Source organism: Bradysia coprophila, unplaced genomic scaffold (assembly GCF_014529535.1).
Source record: "Bradysia coprophila strain Holo2 unplaced genomic scaffold, BU_Bcop_v1 contig_111, whole genome shotgun sequence".
In the NCBI taxonomy this organism is placed as follows: domain Eukaryota; kingdom Metazoa; phylum Arthropoda; class Insecta; order Diptera; family Sciaridae; genus Bradysia; species Bradysia coprophila.
The window spans coordinates 124,543-146,012 of NW_023503388.1; the positions used below are offsets into that span (position 1 = coordinate 124,543).

Sequence of the window (21,470 nt, forward strand, 5' to 3'; positions counted from 1 at the left end):
ATACCATGTGCCAACGTCGAAATTAAGACAACGAATGTATGTAATGTCACGTACCTCTACAAACCCGTATTCACGTCTATAGACATTTCATATCAATTCCTGAATATCAACGTCAGGCAATACTTATCTGTTTATCATGCCAATACGTAACACCATACACGACTCCCATAGTCCCATATGCATAGGTATTATTTGTAAGTCTCCCACAACGGAAAACAGGCTCTATTGACAAGCAATTTTCCAAATGAGCGGCAGATAACACAGGAAATATGATTAGATTTTTCGTAAACGTACCAAAGATACAGGTCACAATAACTTAGAACACATTTGAATGTTGCCGATTAGTCGATAAGTACATTTTTAAATATTCTTTTTTACTAGCTACTGTTCAAATGTCGTTCAGACTGAACGATTTGTTTGTTTTTTTTTTTCATTTTTCGACAGATCCCAAATTTAGACAACAACGACATTTGTTTAATAAATTATTTGTGCTAAAGTGTTAATCCCCTTGACCAAAATATACTATGAAATGCATGATATGGTTGTTATTATCCTCCATTTGTTGAACCGGTTGAAATGGAATAGTTAACTGATAAGGGTAGCGAGCTAACGGCATAATAATATAACAAGGATGATATTAATTATTATGTGGTAGGAGGGGTAATGAGATCGTTACACTTCTGTAAATAACACGAACGAGCGTTAGCGATATATGATTTCATCGTTCCGGAGTGAGTATGTCATACATAAACGAAAACTGGGAAATATACTGATACACACATGCACACACACATTGTGCATAACAAAACGTGTCAACAAATCCATTTCATTCGAAGTCTCAGTAGCCGAATCAGTTAGAGCGCTTCACTTTTATGCGATGGTCTTGGGTTCGCTCCTCGTCAAATTTTTGTTTTTTTTTTTAATTTTTTTTTTAAATCAAATATTTACGTATACTTGCAGAATCCATACAAACTAATTTCATTTTTAATCGTAACGATATCTGTTTCGATGTATGACTCAACAAAACGTGTTCTTACGTAGTACATGTTGATCACATCGATTTTTCAAAGGTTTGTATCTCGACAGATATTAATCCGATTGAAAAACTAATTACGTTACAGAAGTCCTGAGGTCACGCACTACACACTGGCATTTTGTTTAATTGAAATCCGTTTAGTCGAAATTTAATTATTTTCATCGTAAACAAAATACAAGAGAAATGGTTCACATAACAACTACACACACACTACGCCATGAGTCGTACACGTTATGTACTTTTCGAATTAAATCACATTAGCCGAGAATCCAACTAGCAATTTAGCAATTCGCACATATTCGACGACTCAATGGTCGAACGGTTAGCTCTGCCTGCTTTCACGCAAAGTCTCCGAGTTCGGTTCTCGTTGGGGTCAGGATTTTTTTCGAGTTTCTTTCATATATGCGAATGCAACACAACAATTGAACAGTTTAGTTTCTTTCATTTAAATGCAGAGACCCTAGGGACGGGTCGCGGTCGACGATAGATTAATGTATCATATAAAGCTTATATACTGAACCGTTTAATGTACGACATACTCACTCCGGAACGATAATATATATTACACACTTGTCACGAAGAAGTCGAGGCTTGCCGACTGATAGGGACAAATGTGTACTCTATTTTAACACATAAGCGAAAACGAGACAACAACATAGACCTGAAGTGTAGTTTTTGAATTATTCTTCTAGTTAAGTAATTTTGACATCCGAACATCGCGCATAAATTTCTGATTTCTCATAAACGTATGTCGTGAACTTTACTTGAACTGTTGAATATATCAAACAATAAATGAATAAAAACAGAAAAGATCTTATTCAAGGGTAAAATAAACCGGACAGTAGCGCTTTATTTTTGAAACGTCAAATAAGAAACCTAGTGCACTGTATGAATTAATTTTATTCGCAAAATATAAGGCTACTAGATCATTCAGGTCCTTAGTCAAATGAACTGATCCTGTTTTGGTTTACTTTACTCTACCATGCTATTTGCTAATATTTGCCAGAATGTGATAAAATATTTCCAAAAGTAACCTCCAGCAAGTGTAGAAAAATGATAGAAAGTGTTGGAGAATTTTTTTCTTCGTTAAAAATTGACTCAGATACTCCTGGTTTTCACATGGATTTTTTGTGAAAAGAAGAACCACAAAATCTGAAACCTCAGTTCTAATTTCACCGCAACTTCCATGGCCTTTTAATTGAACGCTGAGTTTTCGAACCAGCGATACTTTGTTGTCTTATGACCAGAAAATGCGAAAACAGATTATGAGCGAGACAGTAATGGTGCATTTTCTGGCCGCAAGACAACAAAATTAATTATTTTTCTGCTGACATTCCCTTTGCTGCAGCGACATCTTTTAGTGAAATAGTGAATCGTAGTCTATCGGTAGAGTTGACATAGAATAGAGGAAAGATAATTGATGCCGTAATCCGTCTCCTGTCGATATGTGTCCGCTTGAATATTATTTAGCCAATATTTATTTATCTTCAATTTTCCCTTGTAACCACTTTGATAATTTAAAAAACCGCTCATAAATGCTTCGTCAACAGAAATTCCTTATTATTACATTAATGCGCACAGCGCACACACCCACAATTAACAATTTTATTTATTTTCACGATTTCATTACAACGTAACTCGTCCGAAAATTAAATGAGATCTTATCCGCGGGGATTAATAATTCTTCTACTAATATAGTATACATGATGGAGATAAATTTTCTTGTATTTGTTACTCATACGGGATACGAATTTTAGGGTTGCGTAATTCGATAACGTTTATTTGCAAGGAAGATATGGTTTTCATATTTAAATTCAACGAAATTAATATTTGCTATATTTCCTTCAAAGCTTTTTTTTTGGCAAAAATCATTTCTTGTTGCAAGCGCAGCGCTGCTCCTTAATTCATAACTGTCCCGGCATCTATTACAAGATGCCCGCAGGGCATCGTACTTTCTTAAAATCTAAAAAGTAGATCCTATATAGGAGTGTTTCTTAGGGTGGCGAGATGGGACCTAGGTTAGGACTGAGGCCGTACCTCGCACCTAATGATTTTACGGTTGATTTCGGTAGAGCTTTTGATGCTGATTCAGGAAATGTATGTCAAAAATTTTTTTTATGTGTCGCTTGGCCGCTAGGTGGCTTCAAAGTCGGAATTTTTGAAACGAAAACAGGCTGCCATTTCGCGTAAAATTAATGGATTGGCGTGAAATTTGTGTCTAAGGGGTTTTCGAGGTCGGCGCTTCCAAATAATAACATCTGAAAGCAGCCACAGGCATGTGAGCCACCACAAATCACCAAAAAGTGGTTTTTTTTAGTGGTTTTTCTCAATTTTCTCAAAAACGTATCCATAGGATTAGATGAAACTGAAATCGTCGATAGCCACTGAAAATACCTATCGATTGAGGTGCATATCAATAGATTCCATGGTTTAGTTTCCGAGAAAAGTGAAAGAAAGTGCCAAAAAAGGGGACCAACTTTGATGTTGGTACGCCCACAAGATGGCGTCGTAGAGCTTTGGTCTCTTCGGAACAAATGTTCAATAATAAACAAAATTCTTATGCGTTAGCTGCTTCGGATGTATCTCATTTTGAGTGTTTTGATCATCAGCAGCGAGTAAGAACTCGTTTAACGCTAATAATTATAGTCGAGAAACAGCGACTTTTTATAATTTATTTTGACAAATAAGCTTATTTTAAGAAAATAATTCTTCTACAACACATGAAAAAAACACAATTTTATATTTTTAAAGTTGAAATGAAAATCCACAAAACTCACATCAAATTTATACAGTCGGCAATGTTATAACACGGCTCCGATGTGCCTTTGTTATTGTTTGTGTGTGTTAGTAAATGAAACTTCTAAACTGTTCTATGGGAAATTCCAGCGTAAGTCATGTTACCAAATGTGACTATGCATATTGTAGAGCGCCATCGCTACAATACAATGGGGATGTTGTGTGAGTGAAAGAGAAAAATTCCTGTCACAAAATACGTGGATTTACCCATTACACACTTGTCACGAAGAAGTCGAGGCTTGCCGAGACTGATAGTGACAAGTGTGTACTCTATTTTATCACATAACCGAAAACGAGACAACAACAACTGAAGTGTAATTTTTGAATTAAACTTCTAGGTAAGTAATTTTGACATCCGAACACCTCGCGTATGTGATAAAAAAACTTACAGCCTCCTGACAGTCTTTTTGAATATTGAAAAATATTGAGAAGAAAGTCGTACAACATTATTAAAATGCTTTTTAAATATATTTGAATTATCGTAAAAGAAATTCTGTAAACGGAGAATTGTTCTATTTTGTGTAAAGAATGTAAATGAACTGTAAAATTTGTGTCTGTTTCCCGACTAATTGTGAGCAATCAAAATCATAAACGTAGCGGAGTTCGTGACGCAGTTGCCTGTCTATAAAAAATCAACCAACTAAGGTAACACAACTAGGAACTAATACTTATTATGTGCGAAGTTCGACAATTTTCCCATTAACAAATAAATCGGAATTATTTTTGAGAAAAAAAAGTCCGCTGGAAAATTGAATTGTCAAATCATTTAGGACTAGTTGAACTGGTGTTGAAATTGTCAGCAGATAAAGATCTATTCTTCTTTTTGAAAATATTTTCTTTATCTTTTATATAACTGGTAATTTGCAGCTCGACGAACCACACTGTATTAAGAATCCTGACGAAAAATAAAATTAACTTTCGCATCATTTCAAATTCAAAAGTATAACTTCTCAAAATACATAGGCACGCAGTCGTTGGTTGTATTTAAGCGGTGAAGATTTATCTTATGTAGAAGAAAATGACAAGACTGAGAATGTCTGTAAAGAACAATATCAATTAAAATAGGTTTATAATTTCGTTCACGGTTTTGGAGTTTTCGCTAATTTGATAAGGGAGTGGTATGAATACGATAACATTTTTGGATACAATTGCTGTCAGATGGATTTTAATTAAAAGTAATAATGTCCGTGATGAATGCTGATTGAAATTATTCGAATTTTCAGATTATATTATTCATCCGTTCGTTATGTATAAAATGTGTTGATTTGCAAGCCATAATATCGGGAGGTATATTTAAATAAGGCCGACTGCATTCAATTTACGCACTGTTAACACAACCACACAAACCGGCAAAATCACCGACAACGAAATTTATTGATTTGAGAAAATGAAATAATTTTTCTTGTGGAAATTAATGCTGAATTCGGTAAAACGCTGCTATGCTTGCAACTGTGAACGTGATATTATATAACTTTTTCGATGGGGAAAGACATTTAGGAAGACTATCACAGAAAGTTTACACGCTTAAACCTCGACGCGAGGTCAGGTTGTTGTTCAGTGATAATAACAGGGTAAGGTAAGGATGGTGTTACTTTCGGCAAATAAAAGCCGACATGTATTGTGGTTAGCAGAACGATGTTCAGTTGGAAGGAATGGTCCCAATTATGCAGAATTAAAACAAAACTTTACAGGATGATATTACTGTTCAATGTGTACATTTAACAAAAACATTCGCGCGCCTCATTTATTTTAACCTTACCAATGCCTCATGATGAGTATTACCGGTGAGAAATCAAATTTTAATTTTTAGTATAATATGTTGCCTTCTCCAAACAACTGTTGGAATGACGTCCGTCGCAGGTAAAATATATTCGGGACCTGAGAAATTTTAGAAAAAAAAGGCGAAAATTTTCCACTATTTAATGACGAATCTATCACATCTGTTTTCTTACAGTGACAAACGCATACTCGTACTGGGAAACATACAAGTTAAGCCGGCAGGATGGGAACCTCATAAAATGTTATCGAAGTTTTCTGAAGTAGTGTGTTGTACGGTTTTTATTAGGTAATTCACTTTCATGAGTATTGTGTGTCATTACAACAAAGCGATGTTGCATTAAATGTGCTGTGCATAGAAGATGCAATATTTTTCTTGAACTTAGTTTCCCCTATAATGCGATTGGTTACTTGAATACATAATTGGAACGATGCCAATTAGTACATGCAATGACTATATTGTTGCAAATGGAAAAATAAAATGAAGTTTCTGTAAGAATTTTGTTTGTGAATGCACGTGACGTGCTTGCTTGTTCCTATTAGTTGCTCACTCAATCATAATACATTTCTCAGCAGTACGTTCTTTATCTTTTCATAGAATATTCACCGGATCCTTACATATACTATTTTTAAACCTTTTCCGAGCATTCTGCTGATTTTATTCACAAAGTTTTCGATCAGAGCTCGTCCAAATGTGCACTGATGGTCGTGCATTAGAGTTTATTTGTATATTATTATTACTGGTTATTAAATCGAAAGTTAATATCGAGCTAAAATACATTTGATCTCGCCTTCGATCCTTCGTCGTTTCTTGCTACTGATGGTGAACGTATAAGTACCTTGCTCTGGTAGGTAGGTAGCTTGACCTTTGAAAATTTAATGCGACAATAAGTCCACCAACATTTTCCTACTGTTACGAGGGTTTTTCTTTACTCAATTGTTTTCTAATTATCATAATGAAAATGTCACCTCACTGTAAGTAACAACCCAATAGCGTAAAAATTGGCTAGTAATCCAACGAACAGATCATATTTCGTTCATCATAAATTAATTTTTTTTTTTCGTTTGAGTGGTTGTTTGGCACAAATGAAGGGAAAATTAACTGAAATCGTCCATTGATGAATGGAGATCTTGTATGACGCAAATTAATTAAATGTTTTAGTTACGATTGCAAACTATTAACAACATCGAGCCACAATGACTTGTTCTATTCTAAATAATTCATTTTTCGCAACAAATGAAGAAAAGTAGGACTTTCCGTTGTCTTTATTGCGAAAAATGTTGTATACAACTGGATGATACAGGAAGATCTACAACTCTAAAAATTGGTATACATCAATTCCATTATTATGGTTTACCATAAATATAAATTATTATCCGCAAAAATGACGCAATAGCAATTAAATTTCCGTTTTTCTTTTCTTCCAGAGTATACAATCAACAAAATGACAAACTGCCATAAAACGGACCTTCGTCAAATAGATGGCTGCTACTTTACGTAACAAGTAAGTACAATTTTGTGTATGAAAATTCTGGATAAATTTCCATTTGAACGATTACCATAATAATTTATCTAACAGTGGGTCGAACGATATTACCGAAATTTGAAAATGAGTTTTCAAGTTTACCCATTTTTAGAAACTATCTTACAAACTAGTACATGGCTGGCCGTCAGAAATTTACTTCAGAAAATAGGCAAAAGATTTTCCTGTCAACTAATGGAACTCCTGTTATGTTCTCTGAATTATTTTTTTAAAATTGGATATTATGAAGGTCACTTAGTGCTGATGTTTAAAAGCTGTTAATTTTCGGATAGTGTTATCAGTTTTATTACACACACGGAATTTTGAAAACCGACACGTTTTCTGCATCTCTGGTTTATTTGAGTTTCTGATTTCTCCATATAAAAATACATAAACGCGTAAACCACAAAACAGAGAATGTGTCGGTTTTCAAAATTTGGCGAGTGTAGAACAATTTAAATATTTCAAAAATTACGGACTATGTCAGTGGGTATGAGCTGTGTACTATACACCCAAAAAATGAGATTTTGGATGTACAACAAAATCGCCCAATTCTAACAAGTAACTCGTAGAAAGTACGTTTTAAATGTACAATTTACGGATGAGTAAACCATTGGTCTTATCGTGTTTTTGGGAGCTTCACCCGTACATCGATGTACGTACACTTGATTCGTACACTGCTGTACGATTAATCCGTACTTATCAGGTGATTTCTATATTTGACACGTGAGACGCCTACGAAACTGTATATCCTCAAACAAGTTAATCTTGATGTGGTTATAGCCAATGCTTAGATTTGTTAAGTAAAAACTATTTGCTGGCGGAAGACTTCCAAAACGATTCATAATGTCGTGTCAGTATCAATATAAACGTTCCTTTTTATAGATTTGGCCGACCTCGATCGGTAATTATATGTTTGATGGGAAACATTCAATTGCAAAATAAAACTTTATTAAAATTTAAAAATATCGACAAACATTTCGATAATTAGAAACTGAAACTTGAAAAACACAACCATGTGTCTGGCGCAATCAATGGTTCACTTTGCTTTTCAACCGTACATTATAAGCTGTTCGAAATTACATTCACTTTTCTCAGCAGCCCGTTAGTTCAGCTAGTACGTCTGAGCCTGGGAAGTAAGGGGTGCCGGGTTCAAATCCAGTGCAAACTTTTTTTATATTTGCTTGTTTTCTCGTCAAAAACCATAAAAGCAGATGGTGTGATATGATTGTATCGTTACGAATCATCAATTAAGTTGCATTTATTTTTAAATAATAATTATTATGTACTTGGAGCAGTAACGAGTACGTTACACTTCTGTACATAACACGAACGAGCGTTAGCGAGTGTGTGTGTTATGTACAGAAGTGAAACGTTCGAGTGTATGCTGCAAGTACACTACATGCGTCCAATATCGACCATGTTTCCACTGAATCGAAAGCTTTTTCGAAGTCTATGAATAGCAAGACTATGTCGATGTTGTATTCACGACACTTCTCAATAAGCGTTCTCATCACCTGCAAATGGTCGTTTGTGCTGAAACCAGATCTGAAAGCAGCTTGTCGATACCAATTCATTCAAATTCAAATTCATTAAAATCGGTTGAATGAACCGTGAGTTAGGGCCTTAGCAGTGAAAGGCTACTCGGCCCTACGTGTATTTTGCATATAACTCGTGTAAATTTCATCCGTTTTTCGTAATTTTTGTTTCATTTGAAAGGTAAGGCCGAATAGAATGTTGTTGAAAAAAAAAAAAAATTGGGTCCTCGGACTGAGGCCAATACTAGGCCCCATGTGTATTTATACTCAATACATTAAAATTTAAGAGCTATTTGAGATTTTTGTTACATTTGAAAGGAACGTCGTACGAGGCTTCGTAATTGCGCTATGCGAAATTTCTAAGAAGTACACATTTCATAATAATTTTACTTTAACTACATTAACGGGCGCAATAGGCTTACGATCAAAGTAGGGTGACAGACGCACTAGGGTTACGTTCGTAATAGATATACGGGTTTGTACGGGGCTCAGTCGCAGCAAACGCTCCGACTGTTCTGATGGCTCGTTTAATTACCATTTTTTCATTTTTTAAGTTTATTGTTGAACTATTTTTCATTTAATTTTAGTATTTTAGAGTAGGTCCTTTGAGTCGTTTGTAAACATAACAACTATGTCGTAGTACATTTGCAATGAATGAAATGAAGAAAAAGAAAAGAAAGAAAAATGGTAAAACACAACATGCACGCATGAAAAACGTTGCTTGCAACATCGCTCTCGTTGGAATTCTACCATCGGTAAACAAATAACTATTCGGTAGATTGTATTGGATTTGACCTAACGAAAGCGGTAAAGGGCCATACAACCTCCCTAGTAATGTAAAACCTGTATAACTATGCCGAACGTGATTGTATAATGCACATTGAAAACCATCCCCTCCTCACATTCCGAACATTATAAACCTGCTATACTATTAACGAAAAGTACAATGAAGAAAAAAAAATGTTTGCTGAATACGAAAGAATTTCGAATTAGGTTCTGTGTCACATAATAAACGTATTTTCATACGACATTAATCTCTAATAACACTTATATAGTTAGACCTGTGTTCACCTAATAAAAGAAAGACGAATAAAATGAACGTGCATTCCTTTTATTTTCTCTACGAAAGGTACGACCATAAATATTATATACAACATTCATGAAAATTATGGTTTGACCTCTTAAAAACACCACAGAGGATTTTAGAGCATGTATAGCATGGCTGAACATCCGAAAAAGAATGAGAAAATTACATGTCTATGCACTAGGAAAAGGACGACTGAAATTGAAATGTAAGGAAAACCGCACGTTTACTTTCTCGGCACAACACAAATAATTTTATAGCTTTTTCGGTGTATGCGAAATATATATGTACGTACATACACCAGGACACAAACATAATTTATATATAGTAGAGATCGTGAACTGTTTTATATTTCATAATCTCAATTACACTACTTGAATAATTCAGTGTTGCTACAGTCGGAGAAAAATAGATTTCGGGATTTTAAGAGACATCATCGTTTTCATCGTTTTTCTGTATTCTCTCATTTCGCATGTTATTTCAAATGGCAATTGAGAGAATTAGAGAATTGATGATGTCTCTAAAAAAACCCGAAATCTGTATTTCTCCGACTGTATTGATTTCATCTACTACTGTTACAACGTGGAGATTTTCGATTCTGAGTTGCATTTCTTGTAAATCGTTATCCCAGCGTGGATAACTATACGTCTGTGTCATGTGGGGGATAAATCAAGGTAATCAGTTGATGACGCTGTTAAGAAAAGTAATTCTGAGAACATCACTTTTTTCATAACATGACCTCTTTTTTCAAAACAAACTTCTTTTTTACCTTAATCTTATAGGTTTGTTCCAAATAGCTGTAAGCACGAACTTTTACAACGCGAACCACGATGATTTCATCCATAGCAACGCCGCTTACGAGATGTTTCATACAAATATGGCAACGTCGCCCACGCGATTTACACACAAATATAATTGATGTTATGGTTCCATGGATGAAATTTGACAATTCATAAAGCCTTGGAACAAGCCTATATCCTTGCATATAAAAGTTAGGCATTTTACAATACAGAAAGTTGTGTTACGTTTTGAGAGACACACTAATTCGCGCAGGAAAGAAAATCAAATATAAATTAAGGGTACAGTCAGCGACTTTCAAAAAAGTGATGCATTACGTTTCAGCTGGTTTCAGTCCTTTGTCAGCTGATCCACTTATATAAACAAATGTGCTATAATGCTTATGTTTATACGGGCGAACAATGTACACGTATACGCGTGATAATGGTAAAACCATTATTTTTTTGTATGTGTGGATCAGCTGAAAAACAGCTGAAACGAAATACGTCACTTATTTTAAAGTCGACTGTAAAGAATAGTCCTTATTCGGTGGTTTCAATTGTACAGAGATATTAGAATTCTTGGCTTACAACGCAGTGTGAATTACACAAGGTCCCCTTTTTATGCCAAAATATACTCCTATGTGTAAATTTTAACTGTAACATGTGATTTTGTTTATCAGCTTTGAAGACTGACACATTATAACTACTTAGAAATGGCAAGTGTGCATCTAAAAATCATCACTTCGTTCTAGGTTTGATTTTCACCTAATCGACTTACACAGTATAACCTTATAATCGAACGAGTTATAAGTCTAATACACATAAACAAGACTGAACCAAAAATGTCAGCTAATTAAAAATGTGTGCATCAATGCACTGCATCATGCGGGCTTAAATTTAAAATAATCAACTGAATGCATATAGGGAATATACAAGTGCCGCTTATACGAAACTTAATGAATAATTCAACTCGAGATGTTGAGTCAATTAGACTTGAGACTTGAGAGTATAGCGATTTTCAACTTTTTTTTGACTGAAGGTGGTGGAATCAGATAAAAAAGTAGAATTCACTTATGACCAGTTATCTCCTCAGATTTTCAAATCAGCAGAGATTTTTTCCGTTAAATGAACTTACACTTTTTGTTTGTCACCGAACATTTTGCATAAGGGCTCATAGATTTCATGACAACATTGTTCAACAATTTTGCATGTGACTATTTCTCAATGATTTTTCAGACATTTTCCACGAACAGTGCCTTTTTTAACTGTCTACTTCATTGGTTTTTACATTATGTACTATTAGAAATCCAACGGTACAATCTTGAGCATTTCAAAATCGTATGTATAACATTCTCTAATGGATACCGAGTGGCACCTTATGCTTGAATTTTTTAATCAAGAAACCATTGGATTTTTAAAAATTGACATTTCGCTGGATTTTCGTAGAATTTACTGTTAGCTGAAGGCTCACTTTTTCAACTCTGGTTTGTTCGTGTACGACACACAAACTGAGTCTCTTTTATGCATTGATTTATTTATTTACAGCAGATGGAGCGTGTGACATAATTTTATTATTAGAAATATAAATTTGTTTCTGAGTAATTGAAAATGAATGGATAGATATAAATTTCGACGCATGACACAACCAGTCGTACCGGAAGTTCAATTATTTCATTAAATAACAAAAATTGTTTGCTTTTTGTGTTTGATAAACCACAGATAAGAAAAGCATAACACTTTTCTTGTTATTATTTTTATATTTATTTAACTTTTTTGAAAGATACCTCGTCGCACAAATACATTGACATATGCAACACATATCGGGTCAGTGTATCAGTCTCCGGACATTTATTAGTTGTCAGCCATTAATAGTATATTCCCTACTTGCTTCGGCTCGGGCTATAAATTTCCCACGTGTGAAAATAATAATTTGCAAGCCCCGCGCCGGTTAAGAGCTCTTACCACAAGAAACAATGTAAATGAAAATTTTGACAGGGTTTGATTCTGAATATTGTTTTCAATATATCTTTTGTATTTCCTAATAGTTCCGCCCCAATACCCTCCAAACATAAATTTTTTCCCCCAACTGAATATTTATAGATTATCCTACTTAGCATTAAAATTTTATAACACAAAATTTCGACAATCACTCAAAAATCTCATTATTTTAATATGTAAGCAAAAATGTATTTTTTTAAAGATCTCTCATCTCTCATCGTATGAATAAAATTAAGTCACCTTTACATACGGCGGGGACGGAAAGAACTTACAAAACAAAACGACAGAAAAGTAAAAAAAAGGGAAGAAATGTTAATCTATCAAAAAATTGTTATTCCACATAATTTCGAAACAATTGTAAACAAACTTGTATGGAAGGAATATCTAAATTCCATTTCTTTTGCATTTTCTTTGTTTTGTTTGTATTCTCTCGCTTTTCTGCAATTTATATCTGTTTTTCTGCACGAATTATTATTTTAGAATTTTTTTCCCTTTGGTATATGATACCTATATAAGAGTTATAAAAAAGAAAAAAGAAAAAACATAATACGGAAATGTATTCACATTTTCCAGGAATCATTATTATAATCAGAGAATACCGACACAATTTACGTTATGTGGTTTACATTTGTGATTTAAATGTTTTTTGTTAATGACGAGCTAGATTTTTCTGTGCTTAATTTGTAACCACTCTGCTTCGAAGTACTAAATGAATTGAATATCGCCCAAAACCACTTACAGTGGAGGTGTGACGCAAGTCCTGTTATCCACTTACAAAAGAACTGATATCGGTGGAGGTGGCGCTTACAGAGTCGACACGCAAAGAGATATGCGTCACAAATGGCAGCTGATGAGGAAAGCACACGAAAGTTTGATCAACAAAAATTTTACCCGAAAAATTTTAGAAAGAAAATTATAAAAAAAAATTGCGTCACCAAGTGGCTTCTTTTTGCGTGTCGAATCTGTAAGCGTCACCTACACCGATATCAATCATATGATAATAGACAATCATATTGTGCAGTTTGAACGAAAATATTCTTCTTACAAAACTATATTACTATATTACAATAGAAAATTTCTATTGCTATACAAAGAGGCAATGCGGCATGTATTCTTGGAACTATAGGAAGTAACAAAGCGGATGATTTTTATTTATTGTAATATTTGTTGATTGAAAAGATCGTTTTTTTACTGACTGCGCCGTATGCGAGCAGTCTTTTTTTCGCTTTGAATAAATAAAAATATCATTATATTACTTTCTCTTTCATCTCAGCCTTCCAGCTATCATTTGACGAAAATCGAAAATTTGACGAAATTCAAAAATTTAACGAAAATCGAAAATTTGACGAAAATTAAAATTTTGACGAAATTCGATAATTTGACGAAATTTAAAATTTTAACGAAAATTGCAAATTTGATGAAAATCGAAAATTTGACGAAAATCAAAAAATTTGACGAAAATAGAAAATTGTATTTCACACATTTCGTTCATTTTTCAATATTTTTTTATTTACCGAGTTATGTTTTTCATTTATCATTTTGCAACACCTATAATTAGTTGATGTCTCTTACTCCATAATTTGTCGAAATTCAAAAATTTAACGCACTTAAAACGCTCATAGCTCCAAAATAAGCGACTTTTTAGGGAAACCATGAAACACGCATCGACTATAATCTAAAACTCTATAACTTAATTAGTTGGTTAGTTTATTTATATCATAATATGAGTAAGGCCTGTGAGCCTTTTAAAGTACATATTACATTAGGATGTCAATCAACGCAAAATTAATAATTAAATATAAGGAAAAATTCAGATTGTAAGTTCATAACTACAGGCAGTAAAGCTAGTCAAAGTACGATAACAAACCGCTGAAGTCAAATAAAAATAAAACAGTTGGGACAGAGCTACAATAGAATCGCATACAAGCATCGACACATTATCCGTGAGCGTAGGCAAATAACTCAGTCACTGAAACGATGAAATAACGAAATGGGTACAACACATGAATCTTAGACACAAAAACGGTCCCTGCATGCACCCTTAAAGCCACTTAACGATTTATTTTTTTTAATATTCGGTGGCAATGAGTTATAAGTCGAGACCCTTTTGTCTTTTGAACGAAATTTCTATCTGCCATATTTTCTGAGTTATGGGTCCAATAGCTTAAAACGCCCATAGCTCCGAAATTATAAGCTTTTATCAAAATCCACCGGTAAATTCATAAGTTTCGTTGTAACAAAGGGACAAAGTGACAAAGGTTGGTAAAATTCATCTATTTCAAAATGTATGGAAATCAATTTCTTAATACAAATTTCCAAGTTTTGAAATTTAATATCTCGGCCAAATCTTTACCTTATGAGGCGTGTGATAGCTCGTTGAACTCGTATGGACGCCTAGATTACGAATAAAATAAGTGGGGTGTAGGAGGAGCGGAGGGGAAAAAATCAAAAAAGTTGTGTATATGTTCCTCAGTCCTACGGAAAAAATTTTTTGGTCAAATTTTTCAGTATGAACGGACTTCCGTCACGGCCCTTCACTAACGTAGGGCCATGATCGTGCACAATGTACCCTTTATCTAATCTAATTCTTTTTTTAAGACAACAATATTATTAATTCTAATTATAACATGATATTTATAATAAAGGCAGGGTAAATTGAAATGATCGATTATTAAGATTTTTAGCTTGTTGTGATTTGAAAACGAGTATAGATCTAAATAACAAGCTTTCGGTCGATTTGCATACAATGCATGCACAATGTTTTTTCAGTTTATTGAGCTTGCGCGCGCATGTTTATACTTCGAACTCGAGCTTATGCGTATGCGTTGGAACTGTTTACAAATAAAAAACCTAACAAATGAACCATAAACAGTTCAAATGGACGGTATGTAAGACTATACTGGCTTTCAAATATGTATACACTCAGAATCGATCATTTTATTTTGCTTTCACTGTAAGCGAAAATTACATCATTTTATAGGAAGCATCATATACGATTTATACTATATAGACGAATATATATTCAATATACTCGAACACAAACTCGAGATTTGGATACCCCATGATTTCGGTTCGAAACGGCTTATGCAAATTCACAAAATAAATTCACAGAACTGATGCATCTAGCCCTTTCACCTCGATATTATTAATTGTATTTCACACATTTCGTTCATTTTTCAATATTTTTTTATTTACCGAGTTATGTTTTTCATTTATCATTTTGCAACACCTATAATTAGTTGATGTCTCTTACTCCATAATTTTTTTTTTTTTGCTACCAGCCTATCACGACCACATTTTCATTATTCACATCTTATCGCTGAAAGTTACGACCTACTTAAAATTATACACAACCTAATGACATTTTAATTACCTCGGCGGAATAACATTACTGTACCCCATGAACCCGAAAATTGTATTCCAAATATTTGGTATCAGTACAAGTGGTGAAAGTCTAAAATAGAACGGTGGTACGGTGGTGTCATGAAAACATGAAACGTGAACTTATGTAAAAATACATATCAGTGCCCTTGCAAATGCGATGTATATATCATTTTGTTGATATTATTAGATATAATTCAATTATGTCAACATCAAAAATGAAATTTTCTTATTAACTAGAGTATCATATATACTGTGAGACGACCGTGCGCGATCGGCTGGTTTTTTTTTGCAATTTTAAACATTAGACTTATCAAGATGTCCACATGAAGAACGCTCTTCCACCCAATTTATTCAACAATTGGGTAATATCATTTTATTTGTAAACTTTACATTTAAACTTCTGTAAAATAAATAAATTCTATCAGCTTTCCAAAATGACTAAAAGGAAGTATTGTGGAATATTGTCGTTAAAATGCAAACATTCAACATGTGACGTTGTAGTTCTCTATGTTATATTATTATGTAGCTGGCGCTAACACAGTTGAATTTAGATTTGAATTTAGCAATAAAAAACGAGAACTATTTATGTGAAATAAAATATGCTTCGACCTATCAAACTACTAAATCTTAAAATCTCTGGAGAAATTAACTAAATGGCAAATCGATAAGCGATGCGATACCTCGGTACACGATGATATAAAATATAACATTGTACAGCTGGGTAGCGGAGTTGTGCAAGAATGGAAAATATTTTAATAAATTAACGGTGAATAAGATTAAGTAAAAGAAATAGAAAATTGTCGATGAATACTTGTTTTTGGGAATTCGTTTCGATGTATTTTAGTTGAAGTTTTAAAACGATTTCAACTTTTTTATTCAATGAGAAGACCTTTTTTAGTATTTTTCCTTTAAAGGGCCTCGTCCATAAATTATTTATGCAACGCCTTCCTCTTCAAGTCCATTTTACAGTTGCTAAAGCGTAACGTTAAAACAATCGAATGTTCTATTTAATTTTCATACCCGCCCGATCATTTCAGATACAGACCCGTCATATACACCAAATTCAATTACTACATACATTGACAAATGAGTTTCTGAATCTAAATAGTGATAATGTGAAGATGAAATAGGAAATTTTTGTGATAAGAACGGTGTTGAAGTGCGTCGTCTTAATGGCAAACAATCTGCAAACCACATCACTTTGGCATCGTATTTATCAATGAATGTACATACCAGGGCATTAGACCATACCTGGGTAGTTCACACACATTGGCATTGACATATTTATCGCAAGAAAAAACGAAATTACTCAAACATTTTGACTTTATCAGGTGCACTAACTGAAAATCGATTTAAAAAAAAAAACGTTTCTGCTCAAATCTCTGACCAGCCTCTCACAGATACGTACGATACTATTACTTTATTAGTCAACTCACCATCACTATCGGAGGTCGAAACAGCGTCTTTGCCTCAAGTTATTCACTAAACGTGAACCATGGGAAAGGGAAAAGCAAAAAGCTATGTTTGTTCTTGAAGTTTTGTCTTTTATTTTAGCTTTTCTTATATAGGCATTTCAGCTGGGAGGTAATTTAAGGGATTCCAAACGTCCTGGATAATGACGCAACGATTCGATCTACACTGGATCTTCAGTAAATAATAATGTTAGGCAAAGGAGCGTTGTGTTTTAATCGTCTGTGCTTTCGCTAAAAATTAAAAGAAAGGAGCTGATGTTTTGGTTCTTGAATAAAGTTGAAACAGATGTATTTTATTCGTAGTTGTGCCAGTCCGAGGCAACACGTATATGTGGGTAGCCCGTTGCCAAATTGCAACGTAAAAAATGCAGCCTTCAAATGGTCCCGATAATTGAATTTCTATTTTCTCCTCGAGGCGAACACATCGCGAAAATCCACATTTTTGTCCACTTTGAAGAAAATAAAAAAAGCGTGTTCAGCCAATGGGGGATTGAAGTTTTGACAAATTCGACGCAGAACAAAAAACTGTTCTACGGTATGCCTCTAAATTCCACAGATTTTTTTAAAACGTTCACGTTGTTTACAAAATACGACCCAAAATCAACCCAATTTCTTCAGCCACCCAAAATGTGACTGAGGCCGTTTCCAGCCGCGATGAATATAAGTAGATGTATGGTGCTCTGTAGCAAGAACTACGTGAGTATTGACACTATTCTGATCAAAATAATTTCTTAAAATAGTACAAAATGAAAAATATAGGACCTCCATTTTGCAAGTTTCTTGCGGGCGGCTGTACATTTCCAAGTATAGACAAACTAATAGAAAATCGGTGCACTTTGGAGACATACCGTAGAACAATTTTTTGCTTAGAATAATGTTTTACGTCGATTAAAAATAACTTATGAAAACTTCAATCCTCCATTCAGGTGATAAAATAATCATAGCATAGCGCTCGTGACGCAAGTCCTATTACTAGAAAAAATTTCAAAAATTTTTTTTTGTCGTAGACTGCAGAACCATATATACAGCAAATATTGAAGTTCTACAATTCAAATCCAAATGACTATAAATTAGCTTTAAAAAAAAAAGTTAGGCGTCCGTACGAGTTCAACCCTAGAAGCCCTATCTCCATTCATTTTGGTCTGTTACAGTAATTTAAACGAAATGAAAAATCCTACGTTTTGTTAGTCCGTCCGTCCGTCCGTCCGTCCGTGTTTCTTATCTTCTAAAGTCTTCTTTAGAATTTCTTGAAATTTTGGGAGTAGATTCTAGTCGTCATTCTAAGACATTCCAGAAAAAAAATGAAGGAAACGGGCCTCGTTTGGGAGCTAGGGCTCCTCGAAGTTCCCATATAAGCCCCATATAAGAACACCTTTGAGTGTGTGTGTGGCCTAATTTTTGCTTTGACAATTTTTGCGTACAAGCGCAGAATGCGTCACCTACAGCGATATCAGTTGTTTTGGAAGTATGTCCAGGGACTTGCGTCACTTTTACTCTTTGAGTGTTTTTGACTGATCATTTTCTCACCCAATATAGCTGAAGCCGCGATTTTAGGTTAGGAAATGATTATTATCTCACCTAAAATGCCACCTCTCAGAATGACAACAAAATATCATTTTCACAATAAGAAACGAAAAGTAGGACTTTCCATTGCCTTAAATGCTTTTTTAAGCACACAATGTGTATTGTCAACCTCGGCCTGCTGCCTCTAGTGACAATCTACACATCTAGAGCTTAATAAAGTATTTTGCCCCTCGATTGCATAAATAACTATTTCACAACGCTTCATAGTGGGCAAAATAAGGATTTTCGCATCACTAGCATGAAAAATAGTATATTACTGTACAAGGGAAGGAATTTGATATTTTGTATCCAGATGAGTAAAAGTGTCCTAGGGCTTTTAGACCGAGGTACTTTTACTCATCGTGATACGAAATATCAAATTATTTCCCGAGTGTAGTATGACGTTTTCCTTTACGAAGGAGGGAAAGACTTTTTTCTAGGGACGGAAAGTCCATTTTCCCTCCCCAGTAAAGAAAAATCATAATTTTAATTGTAAACAACTTCTAAATTGTTTGATCATATTGCTCTGTGAATGTTTCATTACGTGTGTGGAAATATTATGTGGAATTGCATTTCCAAATATGTATCGAAATTGAGAACATTTCAATTTAAATATCGAGTCGGAAATATTATAATAATTCTTGGTGGCAGCAAGGCATCTGCGCAACGCTTAAAATCTGGTGAGGTTTGAGTGCTTGCATAAAGTGTTGGCAGCAATAAGGAAAAGTGGAATTTGTTCTTTCTTTTTTTCATTTAAAGTGAGAGGCAGTGAAATTTCAGCATGAATTTGCTTCAGCAGTTTTTCAGCTGATCCACACTGTTTATACTGCTTTACACGGTTGCAACTGCTACACAACTGCAGTTTCCCGACTAATTGCTTCAATTAAAATGAGAACATCTCACGATACGAACCATAGTTAGGTTTGAGCGAGTATTTCCGTTCAATAGTTTTTCTTTCAGCCTTAAAATCATTGCTTAATGTAGAAAACTGTTTTCAATGACCGTTTCAACATTCAATGATTCTTAGAGAAAAAGAGGTAAATTCAATTTTGTGTACACAAATGTTCGTAAGGAGTCAGATAAATTAACAGACATTTACACATTAGTTGCCACCACACTAGTAAAATAAACTCCAAGCGACACTCTGTGTATTATGTTCTCTCTATTCCAACCATTTCAATTTTCCCAAGTAGAATGATTCAAATACAAGCACAGTGTTCCCTCTGAACATGGTAGTTGCAATTAAGATAACTGAAATTGTACACCAATTCATATAATAGTTATTATCGTTGTACATCATGTCTTAATTTGTTAAAGACTGAAATTTGGTTGCATGTTTAATGTACCAAGGAGATGAATACAGTAAAATTTTTGGATTGAGACAAAAGCAGATTATTTCATTAATAAGTCACGCTTATTTGGATGTGAGTCGTGGGAAAATTGCACATAGTACCAATTAAGTGATGGATGGAGGATAACTTATATGCATCACAGCACATTTACAATTTTCGAAATTGTCGCTGGATGAACGTTTTAATTTTTGGTAACTGTATGTAATAACATTTTGTTAAAATAGTGTTGTTATGTGATTTGAATAAATGTTTAATTTGACTCTTAGTATTGGAATACAAACAATTGAGCAGTGTGGTTTGTTTGAAGTGTTTTGGGCTGAATATAGTTTTAACGGAACCGACAAGATGATCAAAATCGGCAAGAAGTCCAATGTCACAAAATTTTAGAATGAAACGAATTTATAGATTATCAAACAATTTTCTATCAATATCATTTGCGTTATGTTTAATTCACTGGGAACATCAATAACTGTAAAAATCTAAAATTATGTTTTCTTGGTTTTTGGTCAAAGCATTCTTTATGCAAAAATCGACATATAAATAGATGTTTATTATTACCCTGCATTAAATCTTTTTCTTCTTACAAAATTAAACTGTGTCATCATCTTAAATCTGACATTTCAATATAATGGCTCAGCATTTGTGGAGCAGCCAAAATGTTTCTATTATATATGGTAAAATAATGCACTGAATACCGAAATACTCCGAGTGTCATTTTAAATTTGAAAAGACATTTAACATTAAGCCTTATACTGTCACCAAATTATAAAGTTTTCAAACGATACAGTTATGAACATCATTGCTTGTCGCTGCTACAAACATTCGTCAGCAAAATTTACACGTACAACTGAGTTCTTTTTTGGTCGGTGTTTGGCAACATGCAAGCAGAAGCGTTGTTCTTATGGTTCACTTCATGTTAATGTTACGCTTTAATTTCTTGTTACAACTTTTTGTCAGTTGAGTTTTAGATCAAGGCTACTCGAGTAACTGAACGTTAAGACTATAGTTAAGACTACAGTATGAAATACCAAAATGACTTCCTTAGCTTTCTTCTTTAGCTAGCAAATCATTTTGTAGTTGTGTGCTCCATCACAAGCATGTTAGGGTGGTTCAAATTTCCCTGAAGGCGACGAAATCGAAAATTGTTATTGAAAAATGGGGAAAAATGA

General features: G+C 34.0%; 1 long non-coding RNA gene across 1 annotated transcript in view; it reads left to right on the forward strand.

Annotated features, from left to right (window-relative positions):
- LOC119073053 overlaps nt 1-21,470 on the forward strand; it is a 144,856-nt gene that overhangs the window by 107,569 nt on the left and 15,817 nt on the right. The window contains exon 4 of the long non-coding RNA XR_005086983.1: nt 7,037-7,113. This is a non-coding gene — a long non-coding RNA (uncharacterized LOC119073053). The remainder of the gene's footprint in view (nt 1-7,036; nt 7,114-21,470) is intronic.